A 16322-nucleotide genomic window follows, 5' to 3' on the forward strand; every position below is an offset into this window, starting at 1 on the left:
TCCTGGAAATTAACAAATGCGTGTATAGTTGGATCACCCATATAGGTATATTTATAATGCAAGAATAAAAATAAAACCTTTGAATGATTGTTATATAAAGTAAATATTTTAATTAAGGGCAGTTTTATTTGGAGAAATTATTTAGATTAACTCCTTAATTCTCAAAAAAGCTATACTTTAAACCTTTAGTGGTTAATCATAAATGGTTGGTAAGGCCTTTTCCTTGTTCCTCCGTGCTGCCAAATCTGGCTCTACCTACAATCGATTAAATGCATTTCTGATCAGATTATTATTTGTATATGTTTAATGGCACAGTGACTATCTTGGCTGATAATTAATAATCTTAGAATCTTATAGTCTTGGTCCTGGAGTATAATTGCATCAACTTGTTTCGAACTGTTATACATAAAATAATTTAATGATCTTAAACGTACCAATAAGTGAGTTGATCAACAAAAAAATACATTTTAAAATTACAGATACGGAAGGTGCTTTTTTACATGTTTGACATAGGCATTAAAACCCTGAATAGAGTATTTTGATTGCAATTGGTTCTGGTCTCATGCCATTAAGTTTTATGCCATTAAGTTTGATAGTGTAATTAACAGAGTCCCACAGTTGGAAGGGAGATCATGGGCTGCATTCTCTGCTGGCGGGATGCTCCGTTTTGCCGGCAGTCCGGGGGTTTCCCGATGTCGTGGGCTGCCCCATAATGGGAAAACCCACTGACCAACCGGCGTAACGGAGAATCCCGCTGGCGTGCTGAAACAGAAATTTAGCACGGCTGGCGGAGAATCCAGTCCCATATTTTCTTAGCATTTTTTCCTGTTTAATTAGACAATAAATGACCAAGATATTTTCTTGGAGCCAAAATGTGCAATCATTTATGAAATGATGACAGCAGTAAAAAGCCCCTCTATACCGGCGGGATTCTCCACTCCCGCGCCGAAGTGGCGCAGAACGACCCCGGTCCCGACGGATTCAGGCCCTGACAATGGGCCAGGATCGGGGCCGCATCATCTACACTCACCAGGCCTTGTCGCCCGTGTAAAGGTGGCGCAGCATAGATGACGCGGCCGGCGCCAACCCGCGCATGCGTGGTTGCCGTCCTCTCTAAGTACGCCCCGCAAGAAGATGGCGGATGGACCTTGCAGGGTAGCGGACGGAAGGAGGTCCTCCTTCAGAGAGGACGGCCCGACGATCGGTGAGCACCGATCGCGGGCCACCCCACATCTGAGGTACCCCCCGGTGCAGGACCCCCCTCGCCCCCTCGCAGGCCGCCCCCCCCAGCATTCACACACCGCTCACGACTGCAGCGACCAGGTGTGGACGGCGCCGGGGGGAACCCGCCGCTTTGGCCCGGCCGCTGGGCCCATCCAGAATAGCGGGGGTGCCGGAGAATCACCATTTTCGGTGTCTCCGGCGATTCTCCGGCCTGCGGCCCTGAAACTCGACCGGGCCGTTCCCGCTGCTTGGGAGAATCGCAGGAGGGCGCCGGACCGGCGTCCCGGGAAATTTTGGCGGCCCAGGCGATTCTTTTCTTCCAACTGGCGTGGGAGTGGAGAATCACGCCCTACATTTATTAACTATTCGTCACAAGGTACAGAAGATGTCAATTATCATTTTTTCTAACTACGTTTCTTCATTTGTTCCATGAAAAATGCAACAGGTCTTAATTTTTTTTCTTATGTTCTAATAGATTTGGAGTACCCAATTCATTTTTTCCAATTAAGGGCCAATTTTAGCAAGGCCAATCCAGCTACCCTGCACATCTTTTGGGTTGTGGGGGTGAAACCCATGCAAACACGGGGAGAATGTGCAAACTCCACACGGACAGTGACCCAGAGCCGGGATCGAACATGGGATCTCAGAGCCATGAGGCAACAGTGCTAACCCACTGTGCCACCGTGCTACCCTCAATAGGTTTTAATTTGAGATCAGGGGCGAGATTCTCCGACCCCCCACCGGGTCGGAGAATCGCCGGGGGCTGGCGTGAATCCCGCCCCGCCGGTTGCCGAAGTCTCCGGAACCGGAGATTCGGCGGGGGCGGGAATCGTGCCGCGCCGGTTGGCGGGCCCCCCCGCTCGATTCTCTGGCCCGGATGGGCCGAAGTCCCGCCGCTAAAATGCCTGTCCCGCCAGCGTAAATTAAACCACCTACCTTACCGGCGGGACAAGGCAGCGCGGGCGGGCTCCGGGATCCTGGCGGGGTGGGGGGCGATCTGGCCCCGGGGAGTGCCCCCACGGTGGCCTGGCCCGCGATCGGGCCCACCGATCCATGGGTGGGCCTGTGTCGTGGGGGCACTCTTTCCCTTCCGCCTCCGCCACGGTCTCCACCATGGCGGAGGCGGAAGAGACTCCCTCCACTGACGCTCCCGCGCATGCGCTCCCCGGAGATGTCATTTCTGCGCCAGCTGGCGGGGCACCAAAGGCCTTTTCTGCCAGCTGGCGGGGCGGAAATCCGTCCAGCGCTGACCTAGTCCCTCAATGTTGGGGCTCGGCCCCCAAAGATGCGGAGCATTCCGCACCTTTGGAGCGGCGCGATGCCCGTCTGATTTGTGCCGTTTTGGGCGCCAGTCGGCAGTAATCGCGCCGTTTCCGGAGAATTTCGCCCCAGAAAAGCACATGATAGACGGAATTCTCCGTTGCCCGACGCCGGTATCGTAATCGGCGATCGGGCGGAGAATCCCTTCCAAAGTCCAAATCCGGGGGAGGGGGTGGGCGTGGCGGTTTGACACCGGTTTTCTGTTCTCCGCTCCCTCCGAACTGATGTCATCACGTCGTACGCCGCACGCCGTTGGAACGCCGTTGGCGCGTCTCCAGAAGGTCCTCCCCCGAAGCTCTGCGCCTCATGAGTTCCTGACCGCGCGGGGGACATGTGTTCTGAACAGTCTAGAACCCGTTGTCGCAGCAGCGGTCTTTGTCCAGCGTGGCCACAGTCAGCCGGGAACCGTGCTGCTGGTCAGATGGGCTTCCACGAGGGCTGGATGGACTGGAAGGGGTAGCCAGGGGTGACCAGGGGGTGGTCATGGGTCAGAATTTGGCAGGTCGGGTCTGCCCACGGCCGGCACCATGGTATACGGCGCGACCGCTGCAGGTCTTCGCTATGCGCATGTGGGGCCACGGAACCAGCCATTCTCTGGGTGTTCTTGGCATGGGAACCAGGAGTTTTACCTGGCGCGGCTGCTCCTAGGACCGGTGAGGGTTCGGCACTGTTTTGGGTGTCGTAAAACGGCACAGTTCCCACGCCGGCGTTAGCACCTAGCCACAAAATCGGAGAATCCAGCCCGATATTTCCATTGTCTGTTCTTTCAAAAGCATTCACTACATCCACAGTCAATATATTTTACCAGATTTAATTCCCCTCCATACCTTTTTGCAAATCCAGTGCAAGAAAGAAAAACATGAAACAATCTTACTTCCTTGTGCTTTATTTATAGACAATGACAGAGGCTGAATGGCTGGAGGACACAAAGAAACAATTTTGATCCCTAAATTATTCAAGGATATGATTATACAATGGGAAATGTATGGAACAGTGCTGGTACTTCCAGTGCATAGAAAATTATGATCATTGTGAAGTTAAATATTACAATAACTAGATGCTGCATTTATTTCCTGACATATTTAATTAGTTTTCTAATTATCCCTCACACAAGCCATAATATGAAAAACATCTCAATTCATCTTCAGGAGAAAATTATCAAAGATCTGTGAGGGCCGTTTAGATTGACTCATTGTGTTTATTTCTTCCTCAATATATTCAAATGTGCCCCCTCATTCAATAGTCTGTCTTAGATTAGATCAAGTAGGGACATTTTGGATTCCGTCCTATCTTCCATCATCCCAAAGCATATATTTCACGACAAGTGCATCAACCAGCCATCTGTTTTTGTATTTGTATTTATTTTTCATTCGTCATATAGTAAGGCGCCATTCAGACTCTATTACAAGTCAATTTTATGAGTTAATGAAATCAAGGTGCCTGGAGACTAGCAGTTGGTCAGAAATCCTTTTAGCCCGTTATAAATAATTGTTTCAGAACCAAGAATTGCCTCTTTAATAAGTCGGAAGACTCAGGCCACTTTTTCTGCAAGAGCCTCAACATGAATATCAGGATCTTGTACTCACCCTGATTGTCCTATAGCATCGATTACACATTCACTTGAGGATAACAGTACAACATATCAGATAATTACTAAACAGCTCTTCAAATACTCAATAAAAGGTTGTTTATAAACTGAATTGAAGTTGCACGGTCAGGAAAATTTCCTCTGTGATGCTTTCCTCCAGAAAGATTGTTGTTTCTTTGTTGCCGCCACCTTCATATGAACAGAAGGAAAACATGCTTTTGAAATTCACTACTTCTCACATTTTCCCTATTCTAATTTTCACATCAGCCAATCTACAAAACAATGGGCAAGATTCTTTATTTGGGAGATTATGGGCGGGATTCTCCGTCCCACCACACCCTTTTTCTGGTGCGGCACGCCCCTGCTGACAACGGGATCCTCTGTCCCAGCAGCCGGCCTATGGATTTTCCTATTGTTGGAACCCCCACGTCGCCGGGAAATCCGCGGGCGTGAATGCGCTGCCAGCTAAACGGAGGATCCCATCGACGGAGAACCCAGCCCTATGTTCTCCCGCCTGAGCTGAATTGCGACTGTTTAGCCCTCCTAGAAACATAGAAAATAGAAGCAGGACGAGGCCATTCGGCCCTTCAAGCCTGCTCCACCATTCATTATGATCATAGCTGATCATCAAGTTTAATACCTGGATAATGCCTCCCTCCATATTCTTTGATCTCCTTTAGCATCAAGAGTTATATCTAATTCCTTCTTGAAATTACACAACGTTTTGGCCTCAATTACTTTCTGTGGTTCCGAATTCTACAGATTCACCGCTCTCTGGGTGAAGAGATTTCTCCTCACCTCAGTCGTTAAAAGTTTCCCCCTTATCCTCAAACTATGACCCCTAGTTCTGGACTCCCCCACCATCGGGAACATTCATTCAGAATCAACCCAGTCTAATCCTGTTAGTATTTAAGAGGTTTCTATGCGATCCCTTCTCACTCTTCGAAACTCCAATGAATATAATCCTAACGGATTATATGTCATCATATGGCAGTCCCGCCATCCCACGAATCATTGTAGGAAACCAATTCAAATTGAATCCAATTCATGGTCCCCACAAGAGAGACATACCAGATCCAGGCATTACACCTGACCTCACGCTCAACTTAGACAAAAGGCCGAGAAGTGATCCCTTAATTATTCTTAACTCCATCCAGACAGATTCCACATCATTTGTACTAATATCTTTCCTCAATATTGTATCAATATCTTCTTTAATCAACAATGCAACGCCACCACATTTTCCTTTCTGTCTGCCCTTCCTAAAAACTGAACAGCCCTCAATGTTTTACAAACAAAGAACAAAGAACAATACAGCACAGGAACAGGCCCTTTAGCCCTCCAAGCCTGTACCAGTCATGATACCAACCTTGGCCAAAACCCTCAGCACTTCCATGTGCTGTATCCCTCTATACCCATCCTATCTATGTATTTGTGAAGATTCCTTTTGAGCGTTGTTGACGTATCTGCTTCCACAACATCCCCTGGCAATGTGTTCCAGGCACTCACCACCCTCTGTGTAAATAACCTGCCTCGCACATCTCCTCTAAATTTTGCCCCATGGACCTTAAACCTATGACGCATGGTGACTGACCCCTCCACCCTGGGAAAGAGTGCCCGCCCATCCACTCTATCCATGCCCCATAATCTTGTAGACATCTATCAAGTCATAGAATTTACAGTGCAGAAGGAGGCCATTCAGCCCATCGAGTCTGCACCGGCTCTTGGAAAGAGCACCCTACCCAAGGTCAACACCTCCACCCTATTCCCATAACCCAGTAACCCCACCCAACACTAAGGGCAATTTTGGAGACTAAGGGCAATTTACCATGGCCAATCCACCTAACCTGCACATCTTTGGACGGTGGGAGGAAACCGGAGCACCCGGAGGAAACCCACGCACACACGGGGAGGATGTGCAGACTCCGCACAGACAGTGACCCAAGCCGGAATCGAACCTGGGACCCTGGAGCTGTGAAGCAATTGTGCTATCCACAATGCTACCATGCTGCCCTAGTCACCCCTCAATCTCCATCTTTCTAATGAAAACAGTCCGGGTCTATTCAGCCTCTCCGCGTAGCTAACACCCTCCAGACCAGGCAGAATCCTGGTTAACCTCCCTTGCGCCCTCTCCAAAGCCTCCACATCCTTCTGGTAATGTGGCGACCAGAATTTGCGCAATATTCTAAGTACGGCCTTACCAAGGTTCTATACAATTGTAGCACGACTTGCCAATTTTGTATACTTGATACCCCGACCAATGACGGCAAGCATCTGCATGCTTTCTTGACTACCTTGCCCACTTGTGTTGCCACTTTCAAAGATCTGTGGACCTGTGTGCCCAGATCTCTCTGACTTTCTATATTCCTAAGAGTTTTGCCATTTATGGTAAATTTCCCCTCTATGTTGGACCTACCAAAATGCATTACCTCACACTTGTCTGGATTGAACTCCATTTGCCATTTCTCTGCCCAAGTCTTCAACCTATCTATGTCCTGCTGTATCTTCTGACAATCCTCAACACTATCTGCTACTCCACCAACCTTGGTATCATCCGTAAACTTACTAATCAGACCAGCTACATTTTTCTCCAAATCGTTTATGTATACTACAAACAACAGAGGCCCCAGCACATATCCCTGTGAAACACCACTAATCACAACCTACCATTCAAAAGAGCATCCTTCTACTGCTACTATTTGCCTCTGTGACTGAGCCAGTTCTGTATCCATCTTACGACCTCACCTCTGATCCCTTGTGACTTCACCTTTTGTACCAGTACTGAAATCCATGTCACCAATATCCACAATCCTCCCCTCATCAATCATCTTTGTCACCTCCTCAAAAATCCCAGTCAAGATAATGAGGCCCGACCTCCCCTTCACAAAACCATGCTGTCTATCGCTAATGAGTCCATTTGTTTCCAAATGGGTATCAATCCTGTCCGAGAATTCTCTCCATTAATAATTTACCCACAACCGACGTGAGACTCACTTGCCTATAGTTTCCAGAATTATCCCTGCTGCCTTTCGTAAACAACGGTACCACACTAGCAATTCTCCAATCTTCTGAAATCTCACCTGTACAAAGATGTCAGTTAAGGCCCCAGAAATTTCCTCCCTTGCTTCCCTCAGTATTCTGGGGTAAATCCCACCCGGCCCAGGAGAATTATCTACCTTAATGTCTTTTAAAAGACATAACACCTCCTCCTTTTCGATGTCAACATGACCCAGAATGTCCACACACCCTACCCAAGAGTCATCTTCCACAAAATGTGTTTCTTTGGTGAACACTGGTGCAAATTACCTGTTTAGTACCTCACCCATTTCCTCAACTCAACAGGTAGATTCCCCCCACTGTTCTTATGTGGTCCAATCCTTTCCCTGGCCACCCACTTGCTTTTTACATATGTCCTTGGTCAACTTGGAGCTATGTCTCCGTAATCCCGACGATATCATACCCCTTTACATCTATCTGCGCAACTAATTCATCCATTTTATTTCAAATGCTCCGCATGTTCAGGTCCAAAACCTTAATGCTAGTCCTTTGTATGTATCATGACCCTTCCCTACAATTTATACAGGGTTATCTGATACAGACCCTTGATTTCTCTGCCTATCACTTTGTTTATTCTCCTTCCTGTCTTTTTCTCTTTTTCTTGATTCTACCTGCTCTGAATCCTTACACAGGTTCCCATTCCCCTGTCATATTAGTCTAAACCCTCCTCAACTGCTCTACCAAGTAGCCCCCCACCCAAAGACATCAGTCGCGACCCGGCCCAGGTGTAATCCGTCCAGATGGTACAGGTCCCACCTCCACTACAACTGCTGCAGAAACCTGAAACCCTCCGCCTCACACCATTTCTTCAGCCATGAATTCATCCAATACATCCTACTATTGCTGCTCTGACTCGCACGTAGCACTGGTGGTAATCCTGACATCACTACCTTTGAGGTCCCATTGGGAGCACAGATTGGAAAAGATTCCCAATCCTTAGCCAGGCAAATTTATGCATGGCGAGGACTGTCGGATTCCAGAGGGAATTCCACTATCGGGCCGCCCTTTTGAGCAGGCAGTCTGATAGTGAGATCCCATGGCTGGCCATCACACCTCCTGTATTGTAATTCATCCCCCCTGCCCCCTGCATCGCAAATCTGGCCCCCACGCCCAGAGTTTCTGGGTCTCATCCCCTTCCACCAAGTATGGAGGTGACCAGACCCCCTCCCTCTCAGAGCCCCCTAAATAAGTAGACCCCACAGAGACCCCCTAAATAAAGGGACCTCCCAGAGAATCCCTAAATAGAGAGACCCCTAAATAAAGAGAACCCCCCCCCCCCACAGGCACCCTAGAAAAGAGACCCTTGTCAGGAATTCCCCCAGAAAAGAGACCCCTCTCTGGCAGCTAGAGGGCAGTCCAGATAGAGGCATGGAAAAAAATTACTGTTGTAACACTCACCTGGGCAATACACCTGCTGGCTCCGACACAGGAAGCGCCATGTGTCAATTCCTGGAAAGAGAAACCAGTCAGCTGTGGTTAAAGCCTTCAGATCCTTGAGCTGCAAGCTATTCAATTATTTTCCTTACTGGCCTGTGATTGACAGCTTCCACACACACACACACACGCACATACGCACAGCTATCAGGCTTGCTTCATTCATCTTCCTTCACGGCTGAGTCACTCTAAAGTGTTCTAACCACAATGTTTATAAACATCCACCATTCAAAGAGAGTTAAGTGCTGTTAATTTACAGCTGACCACTTCAAAATCACTCAGACATGCAGGCGGGTGATTGGAAAGCACTCAACTCTCTTTGAAGTGTCTTGCATTTTGAGGGGGGAGGCTGGCCCATCATGAGATCCACGTTGTTCCATACCTGTAGTATTTCTCGGCCACATGATTCCCAGCCCAGGGGGCCAGAGAATTATGTGTGCCGGAAGAATATGTGTCGTAATGAACCGTTTGCATCATCCCACTAGCACGAGACATGTACCTTGATCCCAACATCAGCAGGGACCTGGGGCATTGGAAATGGGTTGAAGCCTGTTGCCGATCCTGTTTTCTTCGCTAATGTGGAGTTCTCCTCCTCAACGGGAACTCCGCCACTGGCAGCATGAGGCGGAGAATTTTGCCAAATGTCATCTGATTAAAACATAAATGTAACTATCATCATTATTGTAGTGATATGTGTAATAAACTATGGGCCGAATAGCCTTCTTCTATGTCACAATAACTCTAAAAGGAGGCCGAACAATGCAGTGCTGGGCAGCTGCTTGTGTCCAAAGCAGCAGGATTCTCTGACCCCCTGCCGGGTTGGAGAATCACCGGGGGTGGCGTGAATCCCGCCCCGCCGCTCCGATGCTGGCTGCCAAATTCTCCAGCGCCGATTTTCGGGCAGGGGCAGGGATCACGCCGCATTGGTTGGGGGCTACTGGCAGCGCCACCCCCCTGGCAATTCACGGGCCCCGATGGGCCGAGCGGCCACCCGTTTCCGGCCAGTCCCGCCGGCGTGAAATGGATATGGTCCAACACGGCAGGACTTGGCTAGAAGGCCGTCTACCGGAGTCCTCGGGGGGGCGGGGGGGGGGCACGGTATGATCCGGCCCCGGGGGGAGGCCTCCACGGTGGCCTGGCCCGCGATCGGGGCCCTTCGATCTGCGGGCGGGCCTATGACATGGGGGCACTCTTTCCCTCCGCGCCGCCCTCTGCAGGGCTTCCACCATGGCTGGCGCGGAGAAGAAACCCCCTATGCATGCGCAAGAACACGGCGGTGGTTCTGCGCATACGTGGGACCATGGCGGCCCTTCGGAATCGGTTGGCGCGGCGCCAACCCCTCCGGCGCCAGCCTAGCCCCTGAAAGTGCGGTGGATTCCGCAACTTCCAGGTGACCCAACACCGGAGTTCTTGGCGCCAGCTTCGGGCCATCCCGCCGATTGCGGGAGAATCCCGCCCATAATCTTCAGAGTAAACTTAAAATTGACCCTGCTTTTGACAGGCAGACTTCATTTGGTCAAATATGCAGTTTTTGAGTGTTCCACATCATGATTATAATGAACGACGGGGATTTATGACCAACTGCAATGATCCAGCCCCATTGATTTAATTATATCATAAAATTGACTCTTCGAAATAGAATTTGTTATCTGTGGTGCCAAGGCCCTTGCACAAGCAAGTGGCAAGTAAAAAATTAATAGAAACAGAAAAACAGATTGTTGAGTGATAGACTTCCAAATGAAAAGTATGCTATTGAATGGTCGCAATACGAGGATGTACTTCCTGCCACCTGTTTCTTGCAAACTTATACATCTGCTGCGAACATGAAAGGAAGTGCTTAGGAATGCATGACACCAGTCCTTCTTTCATAAATAACAGGCTTCAAGGGGGCATATACAACAACTGCCAGCCTCACCCTTGCCTGTCAGAATATGAGATGCAGACAGGCAGTGATTGACACACAGGATAACCAATGAACACACATGACACATAACAACTAATCACCAGACAGGACACCGCCACTATAAAGCACACAGGGCATTAAGACTCTCCCTCTCTCTACAGGACACAGCTACTGAGATAGTAAGAGTGCACAAGCCAGTGAGCACTATCACCGTGAGGTAGAGAGTTAGTCTGGTAAAGCCAGTAGGAGGTTATCAGTTAGATTGATAGAGTGTCAACTCACAGCAGGCTATGTACAGCAATCAGGAAGTTCAATAAAACAGTGATGGACCATCTCCTGTGTCAGAAGCCTGTTTCTAATTTCACTGCATCCAGTTGCAGTCAACGTTGAACCAACTTACTTAACACATCAATCCCTTCGTGAGATCATGGTATAATTTCCAATAATCTGTTCCCATCCCCATTTTTGATAGCAAAGGTTTTTGTTCTCTTTGTTTGTGTTTTGACAGTATGAAAATGAAAATCGCTTATTGTCACAAGTAGGCTTCAAATGAAGTTACTGTGAAAAGCCCCTAGTCACCACATTCCGGCACCTGTTCGGGGAGGCTGGTACGGGAATTGAACCGTGCTGCTGGCCTGCTTGGTCTGCTTTAAAAGCCAGCGATTTAGCCCAGTGTGCTAAACCAGCCCCTGATTATTGCCCCAGCCCCAGTATTGATAAGAAGTGTGGACTTCTTCATGTCTCTGACATTTAAACCATTGAGCAGCTGGGTCACACAGAGCAGGAAGATCCAATCGTTGATCTTGATGAAGTTAGCCGATCTCAGCTGCACTGATCATCTATGGTTCTTGTTCTTAATCATAAACTACTGATCCTGGTAAAAGTATATACATACACGTGTGGTCATTAGGTAAGTTTAGGAATGAGATCAGCTATGAATTTGGCCATACTCAACGATGACACTGTCAAGGTTGAGACATAATTGCCGCTTGGGCAGCTGATGAATAAAGGACCATGGAGCCAGGACCGCCTCAAAGCAATAAGCAAAAGATTGTGCCCTCTGCACTTCCTTGTAGAAAATTGCATATTCATAAACAGCTTGATTGGGCAGAAAGATTATTTCCCATTCCATGGAAACCACGTCAGCGTGAAGCCGACTGACTCCTTGCCAAGCAGTCCAGCAGCAATAAGGCGCATCGGGCCCATTAATGAGGGCTGAATGCACCTTCCATTCCTCATTGGGGTGGAAGTCCCGCCCTTTGGAGCTGCTGGCTAAATCTATCAGTCTCAACAGCAGCAGGAGGGCCTCAGTGGTACCTGCCAGGACTGCAGCTGAAAAGCAGAACCCAAGGCTCAGAATCCCCAGAGAGGTCCGGGGTCTTGTGCTGGAAGGATTTAGGCACGTTAGGGATAGGGGCAGTGGGAGGGAGAGAGTGGGTTTCAGAGAAGGAGTGAGTAGGAAGGAAAGAGAGTTTCAGTCTAAGGGGGGCTGCACCACGATTGGCAAAGGACAATCTCCCAAGAATGATCCCTTCTTCCTTCCCATCCGTTAACCATTTGAGGTTAAAAATCAAGCTTCCTTCTCCCACCCTGCTGCCCACAAAAATTATTCTCGTATAGGCAGCTTATTATTCAGGTCATTAGGCTGGATAACAAACTTGATTAATCCTCAAATAGTCATTTTAGTACGGCAGGCAGACTGTCTATTTCAATGCCCGCCCCCGTCCATATTATGGGGCTGACCTCGGGAAAGGGCAGGAAGGTGGTGGGATGGGCACCCATGCCATTTATGTGTCTATCCACCCTCTTCCGGGAAACACGTCCACCAGGGGTATGTAAAATTCAGCCTTTAGTTTGCGAGAACTTAAAAGCAACTTTATCAGAATAATAGGGTAGACAAAGATTATTCAGCCAATCTTTTTTCCCCAAGAAAAGTCTTCACCTGTCCCACTGCTGTGGTGACTACACTATCTTCATCATGGAGTTTTCATGTTAGACTTGAAAAACTAAATTTTCTTGGACGGCACGATGGTTCAGTGATTAGCACTGCTTCCTCACGGCGCCAAGGACCTGGGTTCGATCCCGGCTTTGGGTCACTGTTCGTGTAAGGTTTGCACATTCTCCCGTGTCTGTGTGGGTCTCACCCCCACAACCCAAAGATGTGCAGAGTAGGTGGATTGGCCACGTTAAATTGCCCCATAATTGGAAACATTTTTTAAAAACTAGATTTTCTACCTGCTAACCATGGCCAGGATTTTCCAGACCTGTCATGGTGGGATCCATTGCGGGAGATTCAGCAGCTTCGGCAGAAGTGCTTTGACCTTTGGCGGGACAGGATGATCCTGTCAGCGGGCAGAGCCAGAAAACACATGAACAGGCAAAAAATACAACCTTAGATGTTCACCTATTAGCCTCCCAAGATGTCTGTCCTTGACTTAAATATTGTTGTTTCAAGTGAGAAGACAAAATACAAATCCCTGAAATCCCTATTATTCTTTAACTCTTTAAGCAGGCACGAATGATGGATCAGAATAGCTTTAGTTCACATAAGATTTAAGACTTCACAGTTTCACTGACGCTCACACAGTTCTGTATAACTTTTCCTTGAGCCTTTGTACAATACCTCCAAGTCACAAATGCATTATCAGTCCATAGCTGCCAGAGGTGTTAGTCATGTAGCAGAGGTGACGTCTGGACTTACAGAGATCTTCAGACCAGAACATTGAGAATGGGAAAATGGAAAATAGAAAATCATATGCTTGCCTGCTCTTCTTTTATCTGCACATTAAAATAGTAAAATTTCTTGAATGCAAGATAAATGCAGAATATGTGGATATTTATTGTATAAAATTTGGGGTTAATTTTGAGTTTGGCATATAATTTGGCCCCTATTTTAATTTTGCAGTGCACTGGGAGCACGGATGAGCGGGTGGAGTACAGCGCACCTGGGTAACCCACCTTTCAGTGGCTTTTTAACTCAGTTATGACTTACAATTATACTACTGAATTTCCCATCCAGTCAGTTGCAGTGGGTGTGATGTGGACCCGCATGATGCAATAAAGTATTTAAAGCCAAACATTCATATTCAAGGAGAAAAGTAAGTAGCGGAATGTGGTCCAAATGTGCAAAGGCTGAACTTCATTTTAATTAAGCGTCCCTGGATATGTTGTTGGAGGCTGTAGAAATTCAGAGAGAGAAACTATCCCCGACCAACATGAGGAAAAAGTGCAGCAGAGACCAATAATATTAAGTTGGCGGTCATGGTGGAAGTCAACAGCAGGGACTAGGTATCACAGATCTGGGGCGAAATTCTCCTACCCGCCCCGCCACATTTCTGCCCCGACCGGCCGGCGGGAGTCTCCGTAACACCAGCCGGTCAATGGGGTTTCCCATTGTGGGGCAGCCCCACGCCGTCGGGAAACCCCCGGGCGCCGGCAAAACGGAGACTCCCGCCGGCGGAGAATGACGCCCCAGGATTCTGTGGAGGAGGCAGTGTAATTACCTAAGCAGATGAGGACAAAATGGCACATTCACCTACATCCTGTTGTGCACATAACCCCAATCCTTATCCTCCATCCTCAAGCAACCCTGTCACTTCACTCCTCCCACCCAATTAATCTTGCAGGGTCACCCACCTTTCTCTTCATATTCACTTACTCATATCTCCATCTATCCATCGATAACTCCCATCCTTATGCAAAGTAATCTCCTTGGAATATTGCACACAATTACTTGGAATCGCACAATTCTGGTCACAACACTACCAGAAGGATGTGGAGGCTTTGGAGAGGGTGCAGAGGAGGTTTACCAGGATGTTGCCTGGTCTGGAGGGTGTTAGCTATGCGCAGAGGCCGAATAGAGTGGGACTGTTTTCATTAGAATGACGGGGGTTGAGGGGTGACCTGATAGAGGTCTACAAGATTATGAGGGGCATGGGTAGAGTGGATGGGCAGGCACTCTTTCCCCGGGTGGAGGGGTTAGTCACCGGGGACATTGGTTTAAGGTTTGGTGGAGATGTGCGAGGCAAGTTTTTTACACAGAGGGTGATGTGTACCTGGAACGTGTTCCAGGGGAGGTTGTGGAAGCAGATACATTAACGGCGTTCAAAAGACATCTGGACAAATACATGGATAGGATACGTATAGAGGGATACAGCACATGGAAGTGCTGAGGGTTTTGGCCAAGGTTGGTATCATGACCAGTACAGGCTTGGAGGGCCAAAGGGCCTGTTCCTGTGCGTTATTATTCTTTGTTCTTTGATCTATAGTCACCTTCACCAAAAGCACTTCACTATTTGGATAAACAGGTCTTTTGTACTCTTTTGGAGCTCATGTTTCTCTTTTCTTGCAGGATATTTTGTTTTATATATTATTGCAATGTGTGCATCTCTGGCAAGGTCAGTATTTGTTGCTCATCCCCAATTGCCCTTGAGAAGGTGGTGGTGAGCCACCTTCTTAAACTGCAGAAGTCCATAGGAACACCCAGGGTGTTATTAAGTGGGGAGTTCCTGGATTTCGACCCAATAACTGTGAAGGAAAGATGATACAGTTCCAATTTGGGATGTTTTGTAACTTGGAGTGGAACTGGAATTTAATGTACCCAGAAGAAGCTCAACACCATCCAAGATAAAGCAGCCCACTTGATTGGCACTCCTTCCATAAACATTCACTCCCTCCACCACTGATGCACAGTAGCAGCAGTGTGGACCATCGACGCGATGCATTGCTGGAACGCACCAAGGCTCCTTAGACAGCACATTCCAAACCCACAACCATTACCATCTAGAAGGACAAGGACAGCAGATACCTGGGAACACCACCACCTGGAGGTTCCCCTCCAAGTCACTCACCGCCCCAACTTGAAAATATATCGCTGTTCCTTCACTGCTGCTGGGTCAAAATCTTGCAAATTCCTCCCTAACATCACTGTGGGTGTACCTACACCACATGGACTGCAGCAGTTCAAGAAGGCAGCTCATCGCAACAGGGGCAAATAGGAATGGGCAACAATTGCTGGCTGAGCCAGCGATGCCCACATCGAGTAAAAATGAATTTTAAAAAATATGAATGCTTATTCTCCATGGAGGTGAATTTGGAAGATACAGTGCAAGGAGGAATGGCAAGCTACTGTAGTACATGTTTCACATGGTACACACTATGCACTGATGGTGTAGGGTTGAACGTTTAAGGTGGTGGATAGGGTGGCAATTAAGCGGGCTGCTTTGCCAGGCTAACATCAAGCTTCTTGACTGTTGCTGTAGCTCCACTCATCCAGACAAATAGGGAATATCCCATCACACCCCTGACATGTGCCTTGTAAATGGTGGACAGTTTCTGGGGAGTCAGGAAGTGAATGATTTGCTGCAGAATTCCCAGCCTCGGACCTGCTCTTGTAACCAAGGTATTTATCTAGTTCAGTTTCTGTCAATGGGAAAGTTGATAGCGGGGGATTTAGTGATGGTAATGCCTTTGAATGTCAAGGGGAGATGGTTAGATTCTCTCTTATAGGAGATGGTCATTGCCTGGCACTTGTGTGGCATGAATGTTACTTGCCATTTACCAGCCCAAGTCTGAATGTCACTAGGTCTTGATGCATGAGAGCATGGACTGCTTTAGTATCAGAAAGTTGTGAATCGTATTTAACACACTGAGCAATCATCAGTGAAAATCAGCACTTCAGACCTTACTTTAGAGGTCGAGTTATTAATAACACCAGTGGTTGAGTGTAGCATACTATACTAAGGAACTTCTGCAGCGATCTCCTGGGGCTGAGATGATTGGTCTTCAACAAGCATA

General features: G+C 48.0%; 1 long non-coding RNA gene across 1 annotated transcript in view; it reads right to left on the bottom strand.

The window, feature by feature from the left end:
• Nucleotides 1-3414: 3414 nt before the first annotated feature.
• The window catches only part of LOC140389303 (uncharacterized), a 78298-nt gene continuing 65390 nt past the window's right edge, over nt 3415-16322 (bottom strand). Inside the window, exons 3-5 of the long non-coding RNA XR_011934332.1 lie at nt 9123-9271; nt 8588-8638; nt 3415-4321 (exon numbers count right to left, since the gene is read on the bottom strand). This is a non-coding gene — a long non-coding RNA (uncharacterized lncRNA). The remainder of the gene's footprint in view (nt 4322-8587; nt 8639-9122; nt 9272-16322) is intronic.

Source organism: Scyliorhinus torazame, chromosome 14 (assembly GCF_047496885.1).
Source record: "Scyliorhinus torazame isolate Kashiwa2021f chromosome 14, sScyTor2.1, whole genome shotgun sequence".
Lineage (NCBI taxonomy): Eukaryota > Metazoa > Chordata > Chondrichthyes > Carcharhiniformes > Scyliorhinidae > Scyliorhinus > Scyliorhinus torazame.